We start from the raw sequence: 13,063 nt of genomic DNA, 5'->3' as shown, positions 1-13,063 counted from the left end.
ATGTACAGAACACTTCCTATGTTCCAGGAATTGTTATATTCTTCTTGTGGACCATCTCATTTGATCCTTGGATTTCTGCTGTAGGGTATGACTATAATCATCTCCATTTTGCAGATGAGGAAATCGAGGCACGTAGAAGTTACATAAGTTGTCCGAGTTCATACAGTCAGTAATGACAGCTTGGATTCAAATCCTGGTGAACAGACCACCTACAGTCTCTGCCCTTATCCATAGCACACACCGCCTCCTCTAGTGAAGGGAAAGGACTAGAGGACCCTGAGGATTGGTTCAGTTCTACCAGTGTGGGGGCAGGGAGGAGATGAGGGTTCTAATTCTGAGCTGGGACTACAGCATTTAAGACCACCTGCTTTCTTCCCCCTATCAAGAATCTTGGGGATATGTCTTCACTGTTAGGCTACAGGTAGCACTGCAGGACTTGGTTTAGCTCCTGTGCCCCACAAGAATACTTATCAGGGCCATTCTTTTCTGTGTATATGGGTTAAGCAAGATCTCAGTGGTAGTGGGACCTTGGAGAAATTAGTTGTCTGAAATGCTGGCCACAGAGAAAAATGCTGCAGCAAGAAGCTGCAAGCTCCAAGCTATCTGATTCTAGAGGGACTTTAGTAAATCAGAAGGAGCCATTGAGGCTGGTGCTGGATCTCAGGGCCAGATCCTGGCCAGGGGCTGTTCACCCCAAAAAACAGCAGCAGCAGCAGCAGCAGCAGCAGCAGCAGCAACAACAAGCCAAGTTCAGGCTAAGAAAGCAGAGTGTATACCGGAAAGGGGGTTTCATGAGGCAGTTGCTGAAGGCGGTAGGTCGTGAAGGTGAGGGTGAGGGAATAAGGGGAAGGAAGGGACAGCACCAGAGGGACTTGGAACAAAGAAAAGGGTAACAGGGGACTCTAGTCAAAGAGTGTCAGTAGTCCTGGAGAAGGCAAAACAATTAGTGAGCCCTGAAACGGAATGAGAGGGAAAGAAGAAAGCAGCTTACAGCTACCAAGAAGAGGAGGAAGTGGGAGATGTGCTGCTTCCTGTAGAAAGAACGATGATTGAAGACAAAGCTGGGTGGGGACTAGTCCCTGGGCTGCAGGCGCCGCTGCTACACATACACACAACAGCCGGCCGCCGCTCCGTGGGCAGCTCCTACTACTGCTGAGCTGGGCTGGGCGGGCTGGAGCTCGCCTGCACAGATCAGCTCGGAGACAGGAGGAAAGCCACTCTTCTCTGACCAGCCTCAGAGCCAAGGTAAAGGAAACGCTTTTTATGTCGCTCCTTTTTAAATGAGAAAATGACCCCTGCCTGCGGTTTTAAAGGGAAGATGTCTAGGGGAAGATAGGGACATTATTTCAGGATTGGGGAAAATGATTAGTTTGGGTTCTTTTTAGAAGGGTTTTGAGAAGGACCAAATTTGTGACCCATTTGCTTTTTTTAAAAAATCATTATTAGCGCTTACTTTTGGTGACTTGTCAAGAAAACAGGGTAAATGTAACATGCGGTTTGCATAGTTCTCTCGGAAGAAAAGCAAGGCTGAGTTTAAATCAATTGGGGCTGTGCAGCTGTGGGCTGATCATCTGAGCGTTGCAGTCCTGTTTTACGGGGTGTATGTGGTGTAAAATGTTAATTGCATTTTATTTCCCACACATTGCACTGTGTATCTTCTGTTTTGCAGCATAATGACTGTAATTGGGCCTTTTTGGGGGGTGGGGGCTGTTAAATCCTTTTGTACTCAGAATTTGCCAACAAAGACTTGGAATTGCGTATGTGTGAGGCAGTATTTACCATTAAGAAACTGGTGTCTTCCTCTACTCTGTGCAACTGCTTTCAGGATAACCTCAGAAACAGCTATCATTTGCGAGTAGGTCTTATCCTAAAGTTGCAACCTTTCTCAGAGCAGTGTGGCAGGTTTAACTTGTCCAGAATCAGATACCGGTGTATACATGGTTTTTATGTTTATATGGATTTTATTCATCTCTAGGTCAAGACACATATTAACCTCAGTGAGGGACAAAATGTAAAAGTGTTGCTGGCTTGTTTCCTTACCTGTATGCACCATAGATAGACTGAAATAGAAAAATAAGATTGTGATTTTTGTTCGTTGATTTTCTTAAGCAATGAATGCTCTTCGGGAGCGTCTGTGACCATGACTTGTGCATATTTATGAATGATATGTAAAAGTGCATTAAATAGGTCTCACCGATAAGAAATGAGATTGTGGATTCCTTTGGCCGGATATATAGGAGAAAGAGTTTAATATTCTAGCGTAGCTGGTTTTTAAAATTAAGCTTTGTCTCAGAAGAAAGTGTGGTTAAGCAATAAATGGTCATTGATAAAAGGTTTTTTTCTTGAGTTTTTAGAATGAAAGGAGATAAATTTTCAAAGGAAAGAAAGAACTGCTTATAGTGGAGTAAAAATAATAAAAAGGTTGTATTTAGACACTAATAAATTCTTAAAATATAGGTTTTTAAACACTAAATATGCCATTGAGAGTGTATATGCCTCTTCATTTATTATCATTCTCAATTGTGAAGAGCTACAGGGTTTGTTTGGGGTTTTTTTAAATTCCATTTTATGAAATTGATTTGGCTTCTCAAAATCTGTGGTGTAGCAGCACATTTTGAGAGATAAGAATATTTTGGTACCGAAGGGAAAAAATGTCTACTTTTCTGAGGTTATTTACTAAATTAAACCTGTGCTATGTCTAAGAGGCAAAATATTGCTGGTGTTGAAACCATGGAACTGAGCTCCCCTGACAGATTCACAGGGTTTAATCAAACCTGTGGGCAAAATAAGTCACACCACACATTCCACAGTTCCACTTCCCATTTACCTCCTAAAGTGAAATATATTAAGATATCTTTCCAGAGAAAATATCTAGGCTAGATCTTGGATCCAGAATGCCCCTAACTGGAGTTCTGTGATCAAGCTGCTTGTCATTAAATGAAGCAGAAAGTTGGGAATCTGGGCTGTATGAATGAAAATGGGGTTTACCCTCTGGTACTTACTCATCTCAGGCTTTCTTCACAGGATAATGCCAACACCCTGCTTTGTTTGGGGGATGTGTAGTCAACCTGCATTCCTCTTCTCTGTATTTCACACAAGAGTAAGAAAATGAAACCTTGGCCCCTAGGCACAGGAGAGTTAAGACCGTCCCCTGCTCTCTTTCAGAAAACAGCGAAGAGGTGCCTATTTTCTGGTGCCTATTTTCTGCACGGCACAGAACATTTCCTTAATTGTTAACTTCCAGCTTGAAACATAACATTAGTGAGTAACAGCAGATCGGTAACTATAATGGTAGAAGGTTTAGGAAAAAGATGACAATGTTCCTACCCTGTAGAATGAGACTATTTCCACTTATTCTGGCCATATGGAATATTGAAAGGCATAATGCTTTTGCCCAGGGTATTCAGTGGCTTTTGAGGGAGTCAACCAACACTGAAATTTTAATTGAATGTTTTTTGTTTTTTTTCCCCTGCCATATGGCCAATAGCTGAGTGGAAACATGACTCCATTATTTCGTGGCCAGCCCTGGGCCTCATATGGTGGGCCCGCAGTACATGCATTTGGTTGACTGACTTTTTTAGACTACTTCAGAAGGCAGGCTCAACTTTTAAGTATAAAAGCCCTATAGTCAACGCAGAAAGCCTGTTAAAAAAGACAACTGGGCGTAGAGGAAAACAAAATCATGCAGTGAAAGGAATGCGGGCTTTGAGAGGCTGATCTGCCTTTGAATCCTACCACTGGTTCTTAACTACCGTGTTTCCCCGAAAATAAGACCTAGCCAGCAATCAGCTCTAATGTGTCTTTTGGAGCAAAAATTAATATAAGACCCGGCCTTATATAATATAATATGACGTATTATATTATATACGTCATATTATATTATATTATATATTATATTATATTATATAAGACCAGGTATTATATAAGACCAGGTCTTATATTAATTTTTGCTCCAAAAGACGCACTAGAGCTAATTGTCCAGCTAGGTCTTATTTTTGGGGAAACACGGTACTTGACCTAATACATTAATATATGAGCCTTAGTTTCTTCATTGTAAAGAGGGGTTAATAGTACAAAGTCAAGGTGGTAGTTGTTTTGTTTTGTTGGTTTTTTATTTTGTTTTTGCTTTTGTGTATGGATTTGTGAGTGCCTGGGACATAGTATGTTCTCAGATGTCATTTTTTTTCTTCCTGGGTGGTATAAGGAAAAATTAGCATTTTCTTCATCTTTCCCACTACCTCAAAGGTTCCAGGAGACATTTTTTTATTGTAGTAAAATAAATGTATATTACATAAAATTTCCCCTTTTAACCATTTTTAAGTGAACCATTCTGTGGCATTAAGTATATTGACATTGTTGTGTAGCCATAACCGCCCTCCATCTCTAGATCTTTTTCATCTTTTCAAATTGGAACTCTGTTCCCGTTAAACAATAACTCCTGGTTCCCTCCTCCCCCAGTCCCTGGCAACCACCATTCTACTTTCTGTCACTATGATTTTGACTATTCTAGATACCTCATGTAAGTAGAATCATATAGTACTTGTCTTTTTGTGACTGGCTTAATTCACTTAGCACAATGTCTTCAAGGTTCATTCATGTTATAGCATGTGTCAGGATTTCCTTCCTTTTTAGGCTGGATAATATTCCATTGTATGTATGTACCACATTTTGTTTATTCATTCATCTGTTAATGGACACTTGGGTTGCTTCCATGTTTTAGCTATTGTGAAAAATGCTGCTGTGAACACGGGTATACAAATATCTGTTCAAGTCCCTGCTTTTACTTCTTTTTGGGTACCCAGAAGTGGAATTGCTAGATCATATGTTAATTCTATGTTTAATTTTTTTGAGGAACTGCCATACTGTTTTCTACAGCAGCTGCCCCATTTTACATTCTCTCCAGCAGTGTGCAGGGGTTCCCTTTTTTCCCCACATCCTCACCAACACTTATTTTCTGGGAAGTTGTTTGATTTTGATAGTAGCCATCCAAATGGGTGTGAATTGGTATCTCTGTGGATTCAATTTGCATTTCCTTAAGGATTCATGATTTTGAGTGTCTTTTAATGCTCATTGGCCATTTGTATATATTCTTTGAAGAAATGTTTATTTAAGTCCTTTGCCCATTTTTAAATTGAATTGTTTTCAAAGAGATATTTTTAAATGGTGGGATGTCTTAACATAGTGTCATAACAATCACGATTATAACTTTTATATTTAATCTCCTGCATGCATCAATATTATTCCTACCCAAATAAAATCCTTCTCTCAAAAATAAGTTTTGAAATCAAAAGGAGAAAGTAAGAAAATCTATATAGCTCCTGATAATTGGTGATATCAAGAACCTGATAGTGAAATTTGAGACATTGTAGATGGTCACACCAGGGCCCCTGCTGGTCAAGTATGGACCAAACTACTACAAAGGAGGCCCTGGGGGGCTGTCGCTTCTGTGTCTTTCCAGTCTCCACTCAGCTGCATGAGAAAATAATGCCCAGTAGTAGCAGGGTCAGAAAAAAGGAGGTGATACTAAAGTACTAAATTGCTCTCAAACCCTTCGTAATGGGGAGCATTAAGCTGTGGAGAAGGGCTATGCAGTTACATAACAATAGATTCCTGGGACAACAGATTTCTACTAATGCAATGTGATTCTAATCTAAATTTCACATTTGACAATAAAGAATCCTCTGTCTCATTTTTCACTACATTTTTCACTCCTGATTCCCAAACTGGTGAAGCAAAGTATAAATGGGGCTGAAGAGATGTGGGCAGGAAGATTAGGGAGGACTGTATTGAATAGGGACAATATCTGAGCTTTATGCTGTGGGTGCAGACGCTGACCTTGAATAGTTTGAAGAGTTCCTGAAGGACTGCACGTTAACTTTTGGTAATGCATTCTATGTGTGTTGGGGAGTGGGGGAGCTGATGGATAATGACCCCTGACTTTGTTTACTTTCCAAATCTGTGCATTTCACAGATACCTGGTTCTATAGATCTGGAAGGAAGAAGGGAATTACAGAGCTGTATTAAGGCTTAGTCCCCAGCCTAAGACATCAGAGAATGGTAGAGCTGAAAATTGCTATGGGATGAAACTAGTCTTTATCAGCCTCTCCATGAGAGACAGTGAAATAGGCCCAGAATTTAAGTTATCTGTCCAAAGTTGTACCATTGATTAATACCTCACTTCCCAATTCAATCTCGATTTCACCTTTCTCCATAATAGGCCAAATGAACAGAGAAAGTATACTTTGTTGCTGTTAAAATTGGTTGTAAGACCAAATTATTTTTTTTAAAAAGAAGAGGGCAATGTTTACATTTAATACCCTATGTAAATATGGAGTTTCTGTGTACAAATTTGTTCAAATGTAAAGACGCTACTGTGGAAATGAGATTCCGATTTTCAGGTAAGACTATTAGGGGTATATATGGCTCCCCAAAACTTATGTTAAAGAAAACAAGTTATATTTAATGGGAGTCAATGTTCAGACAATCTCTAGAGGACTTCATTACACATTAAAAAAAGAGGAAGGTCAATTCTCAAACTTTAGTGATAACATGTTTCTTTGAAGTAGTACCTCTGTACAAGTTCCACCAATTAAGTTTGCGAACTTGATGCTAACGATGTTGCTAAAGTTTTTTGATATCAGAGGGATTATTCATTATGAATTTGTACCAACTGGACAAACAGTTAACCAAGTTTACTATTTGGAAGTGCTGAAAAGGCTGCATGAAAAAGTTAGACGACCTGAACTTTGCACCAACAATTCATGGCTCTTGCATCACCACAATGCACCAGCTCACACGACACTGTCTGTGAGGGAGTGTTTAGCCAGTAAACAAATAACTATATTGGAACACCCTCCCTACTCCCTGATCTGGCCCCCAGTGACTTCTTTCTTTACCTGAAGATAAAGGAAATATTGAAAGGAAGACATTTTGATGACATTCAGGACATCAAGGGTAATACAACAACAGCTCTGATGTCCACTCCAGAAAAATAATTCCAAAACTGCTTTGAAGTGTGGACTAGGTGCTGGTGTCAGTGCATAACTTCCCAAGGGGAGAACTTCAAAAGTAACTGTAGTAATATTCAGCAATGAGGTATGTAGCACTTTTTCTAGGACGAGTTCGCAAACTTAATTGTCTGACCTGGTATACCAAGATTCAAGCTAAGAGAGGATTAGTCCTTTTATCTTTCGCAAATAATATGTAAACAGTAAAGCTTTTAATGGAAAACCAGTCACTTGACCCCTTCTCCCTGTTCCTTTGGCCTTCCCTTGCCAGCTGGGTTGTAGGGTCAGATATTTCCATGATCCATGCTCCCAGGTGCATGCCACTCAGAGCCAGTGGAGTGGGTCTGGCAACTGGGTTGATGGGTTCTATTCCTGATTCATTGCAACATCAACAAGCCATTGTTGTTCTTTGGAAGTCCTTTACTTTTTTTTTTTTTTTTTAAGTTTCTCTTTTTACTATCCCCTGTGTGTTTTCAATGAAAACCATTAAAGCCAAATCCCCGATCCCTTTATTCATTACACGCGACTTGCCTATTTTTCTGAGAAGCCATGTATTATTACAGGGTTCCTCAGCCTCATTCCTCACCATCTCAAGATTTCTGTCCTCATTCATTCTCTCCTCGTTCCTTCCTAGGTGAAAGTAACATAGCCCTTCTTTCAAGTCAGGAGTAAACTCTCTACTTGAACTCTCCATTCCATTTCCTTTTATTTTCTAGGGGACTAGGTTCTGACAATAATTCTATCTCCTTCCTACATATTTGGTTTCTTCTCTTTATTGGCCCTTTCCACTTTGCCTGAAAACATGCTTAGTTTACACACACAAATTAATTAAACAACAACCCTACTGCCAACAAAGCTTCCCCTGGTTTTTTTAATCTCTACTAACCTTTCTCTCCTCCTAACTGTAGGGAAGGAAAAATAGTTTTTCTTCTACACTTCTAAGTTCTCAGCTGGGAACCCTATAACAAAAGACAGATTAGTAAATGGAAAAGCAGACATTTATTAACATGTATACATCATGTATACAAGGGAAATACCCAGGGAAAAAATGAATAACTCTCAGAGGTGGTTTAGAATTCAGGCTTAAATAACATTTTAAGGGAAAAGACAAAGAAAGAAGTGGAGGGGGCCAGATCAGGAAAAGCATGGTAAATAAGAGGAAGAGTGTTATGTAGATTTAAGTTGGTGCCTCTCCATAAGCAAGAGTCTCAAGTGATTTAGTTACCCTTTCTTCCTAGTCCAGACAGGGAGGTACCCTTACAAATGGAGATTTCCTTTATAAATGTAAATTTCCCTTATAAAAGAGGTAGCTTCTAGTCTGTTTTCAGAACTTCTTCTGTGTACTCTGTTTCCCAAAATAATCTGCTCAAAATGATCCTTATGCCAAAGAGGCAAATTTTGAGGTGGCATATTCTGCCACTCTTGATTCCTCTCTGAAGGCTCCCAACTTCTCTCCTAACTCCAAGTTCATTCTAAATTCGAGTGTTCTCAAGAGTTGATTCTACTGTCATTTAATTTCTCTCTCCCTTCATCATATCCCTTTTTATGATTTCAATCATTGTTGCTGTGTAGGTCAGTCCCCAAACTGATTCTCCATCTTGATCTCTCACCTACTCTCTGAACTTGCACATCAAGCCCCCTGCAAACTTGCTAGAACATTCAACCCACTGATGCTGGAATTCACTAGTCCAAAACAGTGTTTGCCATCACCTTTCCCCCACTTCTCAAAACCAGCTCCTCACCTGATTCCATGAGTTACCAATGACAGCCCATTCTCTCCAGCCCTCAATTATGAAAAGTCACTTTCACTATTTTTCTCACCAAACAACCTGAGTTGTAGTCAGTTGCATAACCCTTTGCATTGTCATCAGAAATGTATATTGACGCTATCTACTCTTTTCCATGTTGATTGTTGATGTTTTAGTTCAGGCTGCCCTAACCCCCAGCTGGACTGGTTTGTTGTTGGAGTTCTTGCTTCACCCTAGAATATATTTCCTGCTTCCCCTTCCACACTTCACCCTCACAGTCTTGTTTCTCTGACTAGTCAGAGTCCATCTGCCCTGTAAGACTTAGTTCAAATGCTGCCTCTTCCAGGAAGCCTTCTATGGTTTCTTTCCTCCTCTTCCAAATAAGAAACAATCTTTACTTCCTCAGCAATCTTTTACCCTTTCATCACAGCAATTAGCACATTCTAGTGTGTATAATGGCAATCTGCATTTTGTTTTTCTTTTGCAAGATCTTGGAGGAGAACGGCCACACCCAGTTTCATTTTTATTTTCCTTATAGCAGACAAAAACAGTTTTGTTTTGTTTTATATTTGTTTTAAATTTCAGCTTTATTGGGGTATAATTAACAAATAAAAGTGTAAGACATTTAAAGTGTTCATCATGGTGATTTAATATACATACACACTGAAAAGATTACTCCCATCTAGTTAATTAACGCATCTTTCTTTCTTCCTTTCTTCCTTTCTTTGTTTCTTTCTTTGTTTCTTTCTTTGTTTCTTTGTTTCTTTCTTTCTTTCTTTCTTTCTTTCTTTCTTTCTTTCTTTCTTCTTTCTTTCTGACTTTCTGACTTTCTTTCTTTCATGAAAACATTTGAATTCACAAATGCATTTCATTTATCATTCATTTATTTAATGAACTTTCTTGAGTCATTTACTTTTTTATGCAAAGTGGGCTAAATACTCTAGGAGTCCTCTAGGAGCTCATACACTACTGGGGGAAACAGACAAATACTAACATAATTACAGTACAGTCTGTCCATAAGCCTTAACTGAATGTCTACAATGTTCCACGTGTCCTTCGAGGGGCCAGGAGGACATGAACGAACAAAATGGGACAGTCCTTTGTTTTCTTGGAACTTGCATGTAGTGTTGGCAGAGACAGAGTAAACACATAAACCAGTGGTTTTGAGATCTGTGCACATTAGAAATCATTGAGGGGTACTTTAAAAATGCTACTTATGTCCCAGCCTCAACTAATACAAATTAGATCGGAATTAGCCAGGATTGGACACCACTGAGAGAAACAAATGACAATACGAGTAAATAACAGGTAGTAATAAGTGCTGAGATGGATTAAAATGGAAACAGGTAGAATGATAGAAGTTGTGTGTATGATGGTGGTGGTATTGGGGAAGTTTACTTTTGTTGGGTAAACCCTGAAGGCCTCTCTGAAGAGGTGATACTTGAACTAAGACCTATATTATGGTGAGGAGTCAGCCATGTGAAGATCTGGAGGGAAAGGATTCCCAAACAGAAGGTTCTTATGCCTTTCTAAAATTAGGATGAGGTGAAATTCCAGAGGAAATGTGGCTTTTTTCACATATATGTACGATAATCTATAAAATATGTCTTACATCTACAGAAAGCAGATTTTCAATTAAACGAGGCAGGCTCCAAATGCAGAACATGTGGCTGCTCTTCTGAGTACTTGGTCTAGGCTGGATTTTATTTAGATCAATTGATTTACACAGTCAGGAAGACTACTCTGTTTAATTATATTTTTCTACACTGCAATCAGCACTTGCAGGGCTTGTCTGAATTCAACACCAATCTTATTGTTTAAAATAAACTTAGGTACTTGGTATTATCTCTTAGATAAATAAAACAGAGAAAGCAGTAACTTCTATCCTTAATTCTGTGTGGGGGAACCCGGGGAAAGTCTCAGAGGAATCTTTCAAACCACACGGAGTCCAGCTCTCTGGCTCGTGTTTATTGAGTGAAGATCAGCATGTTTCAAAAATCAAGCTCAGAACTGGCCCTTGTCGAGAGCATTCCGTTTGTGTGCTGTCTCCTGGGTTTCTCAGACACGTTACTGTTTTCCACTAGCTTTAAGAATAAGCCTGTGAGAGGAGAATGGTATTTTTTCTATCAAGATACTTTTGGCTGCTAATAAAAGAACTGTTAGTAAAAGAACACCTTACCCAAATGGCTAAGCAATAGGAAACTTATCTCAAGACCCCCAGAAAGGAGGGTAAGTCCAGAGTTGGTTATTCATGGCTGAACAATATTCTTAACAACCTGAATTTTTTCCTTCCTCCCATTCTGACATCCTTAGCAGGTTGGTTTACCCTCTGAGGCGTGTCCCCTCATGTGCCAAGATGGTTACTATGATTTCAGAATTATTGTCAGATGTCAGTGTCTAGAGGTGCAGTGAGATGGCTAGTTTCTTCTCACATACCTCTTTTTAAGGTTACAGGAAAGCTATCTCGAGCAGAATTCTCCTCACAACTCACATGCTTATCTGTTAGTGGCCAGGCAGATGGCCCACTGTGATTGGCTAATTTAAGAGTTTCCTCCTAAGGCCATGGAGCAATCCTGCCTCTCTGAATAACAGTCAACAAACCCTAGAAAGAAGGGTTGGTTCTATTAGCAAGAAAGAAGGGGTTAATGGTTACCAGGGTGGCAGTCAATAGTCTGCCGCTATTATTATTCCCATTGTATAAGTGAGGATATCAAGGCCCAAAAAGGTTAAATCACTTATCAAGATAATGCAATTTTGAGTTGAACAGCATTTCCATGCATTTTCCTTTGAGAAACACACACACACACCAAAAATTTGTTTTTGTTGCTGGTGATGATTTAGGGAGATTGGAGAAAGAATCCTGGGGAAAAAAACCCAAATAGCTGATGCAAAACTAAGTAAAGGAGAACCTTCTAAACAAATTATTACAGAAGAAAATATATCAGGTCCTATATAGCAATAAGAATGGCATTTAATTTAGACAACCAGCCCTGCATGTCTGCATTGTGAAAAAATAAATAATTAAATTGAGTACTCCTGGTCATGTAAGTCAATTTGGTGTAAAGAAAATTCACCCTGGGCCAAGAAATGAGCTAGAGAGGCCAAGGTTCTATGTATGGTGTCTTTGGGACTTAAATGAAAACATTGTTTTCTCTGGAGAGGTATGTATTTTGCTTATTACAGCACCCATAAGAGAAGAATGAGTAATCTCTAGAATTTTCAATTAGGAGTTATTTTGAAAATAGGTTTTTACTTTCAAACTCCGGAGGCAACATGCGGTTCCATTATTACTGCATTTTCTTCATGGTTCTTACTTTCTACTTTGGTGTTGTATTTCAGAGACTACGTATGTGAAGCAGCAATAGTGAAAAAGGGAAATTTCAGTGGAATTGCCATCATTACAGTGTTTTGACTGCTTGTCTCTAGGTGTATTTCTGTGCATTCTCATCTATCAGACTAGGTATTAATTGTAGGAGTACCTTTTCTGTAATAAATGATTGAGTACTTCCTACTCTTATATTTGCATTTTTTAACAGGAAAGTAAATTTCTAGGCTTTGCCAACAGAGTTCTGTTTAAGAAGGATATTTATCTGATCTGTGCAGAAACATATGAAAAACATTGTGAAAAAATTGAAACAGGAAAAAAATTTGTCATTTTAGAGGCTTTCCTTGGAGAACTCACTCAATCCTTTGTTATTTTTCTAAACCTCATGAATTATAGTTGTGTTTAGAGAATATTGTTGTGTATACCGTGTTTCCCTGAAAATAAGACCTAGCTGGACAATCAGCTCTAATGCGTCTTTTGGAGAAAAATTAATATAAGACCGGTATTACATTATATTATATATTACATTACATTATATCATATCATATCATATCATATGACCCAGTCTTATAGTAAAATAAGACCAGGTCTTATATTAATTTTTGCCCCAAAAGACACATTAGAGTTGATTGTCCAGCTAGGTCTTATCTTCGGGGAAACACAGTAGGAAATAAAGACACTTGACTAACAGTTTTATTTTTCCCTTTTTGGAAAAAAAAAACTTGATACAGAGCAGCCCCAAATTTTTCTGTTAATTAAAATAATAAAAAATTTAAGTATGTAAAGGTGAAAATCCCTAGGCAAAAAAATGGTCCAACTTATCTTTCATTATAAGTCTTAAAACAATTCTAAAATACTATTGTGTAGAAAAATAATATTCTAAGGCTTCCTACACAGGAGAACATAGCAATTAAAGAACATTGGTTTGGAATCAGAATCGCTTGGGCAAGTTGATTAAACTTGGTATACCTCAGTTTCCTCAT

At 38.7% G+C, this 13,063-nt stretch overlaps 1 protein-coding gene across 3 annotated transcripts in view; it reads left to right on the top strand.

Moving 5' to 3' along the window:
* Positions 1-1,080: 1,080 nt before the first annotated feature.
* Positions 1,081-13,063, top strand: part of GNG2 (G protein subunit gamma 2) — a 109,821-nt gene continuing 97,838 nt past the window's right edge. For 2 of the 3 annotated variants that reach the window (XM_019725692.2, XM_019725691.2), the window contains exon 1: positions 1,106-1,245. The gene's annotated coding sequence lies outside the window, so the exon portion shown is untranslated. Of the gene's footprint in view, positions 1,246-13,063 lie in introns of all 3 variants that reach the window. The other variant, XM_019725693.2, reaches the window with a different exon arrangement.

The sequence above is a fragment of the Rhinolophus sinicus genome, linkage group LG03 (genome assembly GCF_036562045.2).
Source record: "Rhinolophus sinicus isolate RSC01 linkage group LG03, ASM3656204v1, whole genome shotgun sequence".
NCBI classification, from domain to species: Eukaryota; Metazoa; Chordata; class Mammalia; order Chiroptera; family Rhinolophidae; genus Rhinolophus; species Rhinolophus sinicus.
Note: the sequence above shows the minus strand (reverse complement) of the source record. Positions and strands in the feature narration are given on the sequence as shown.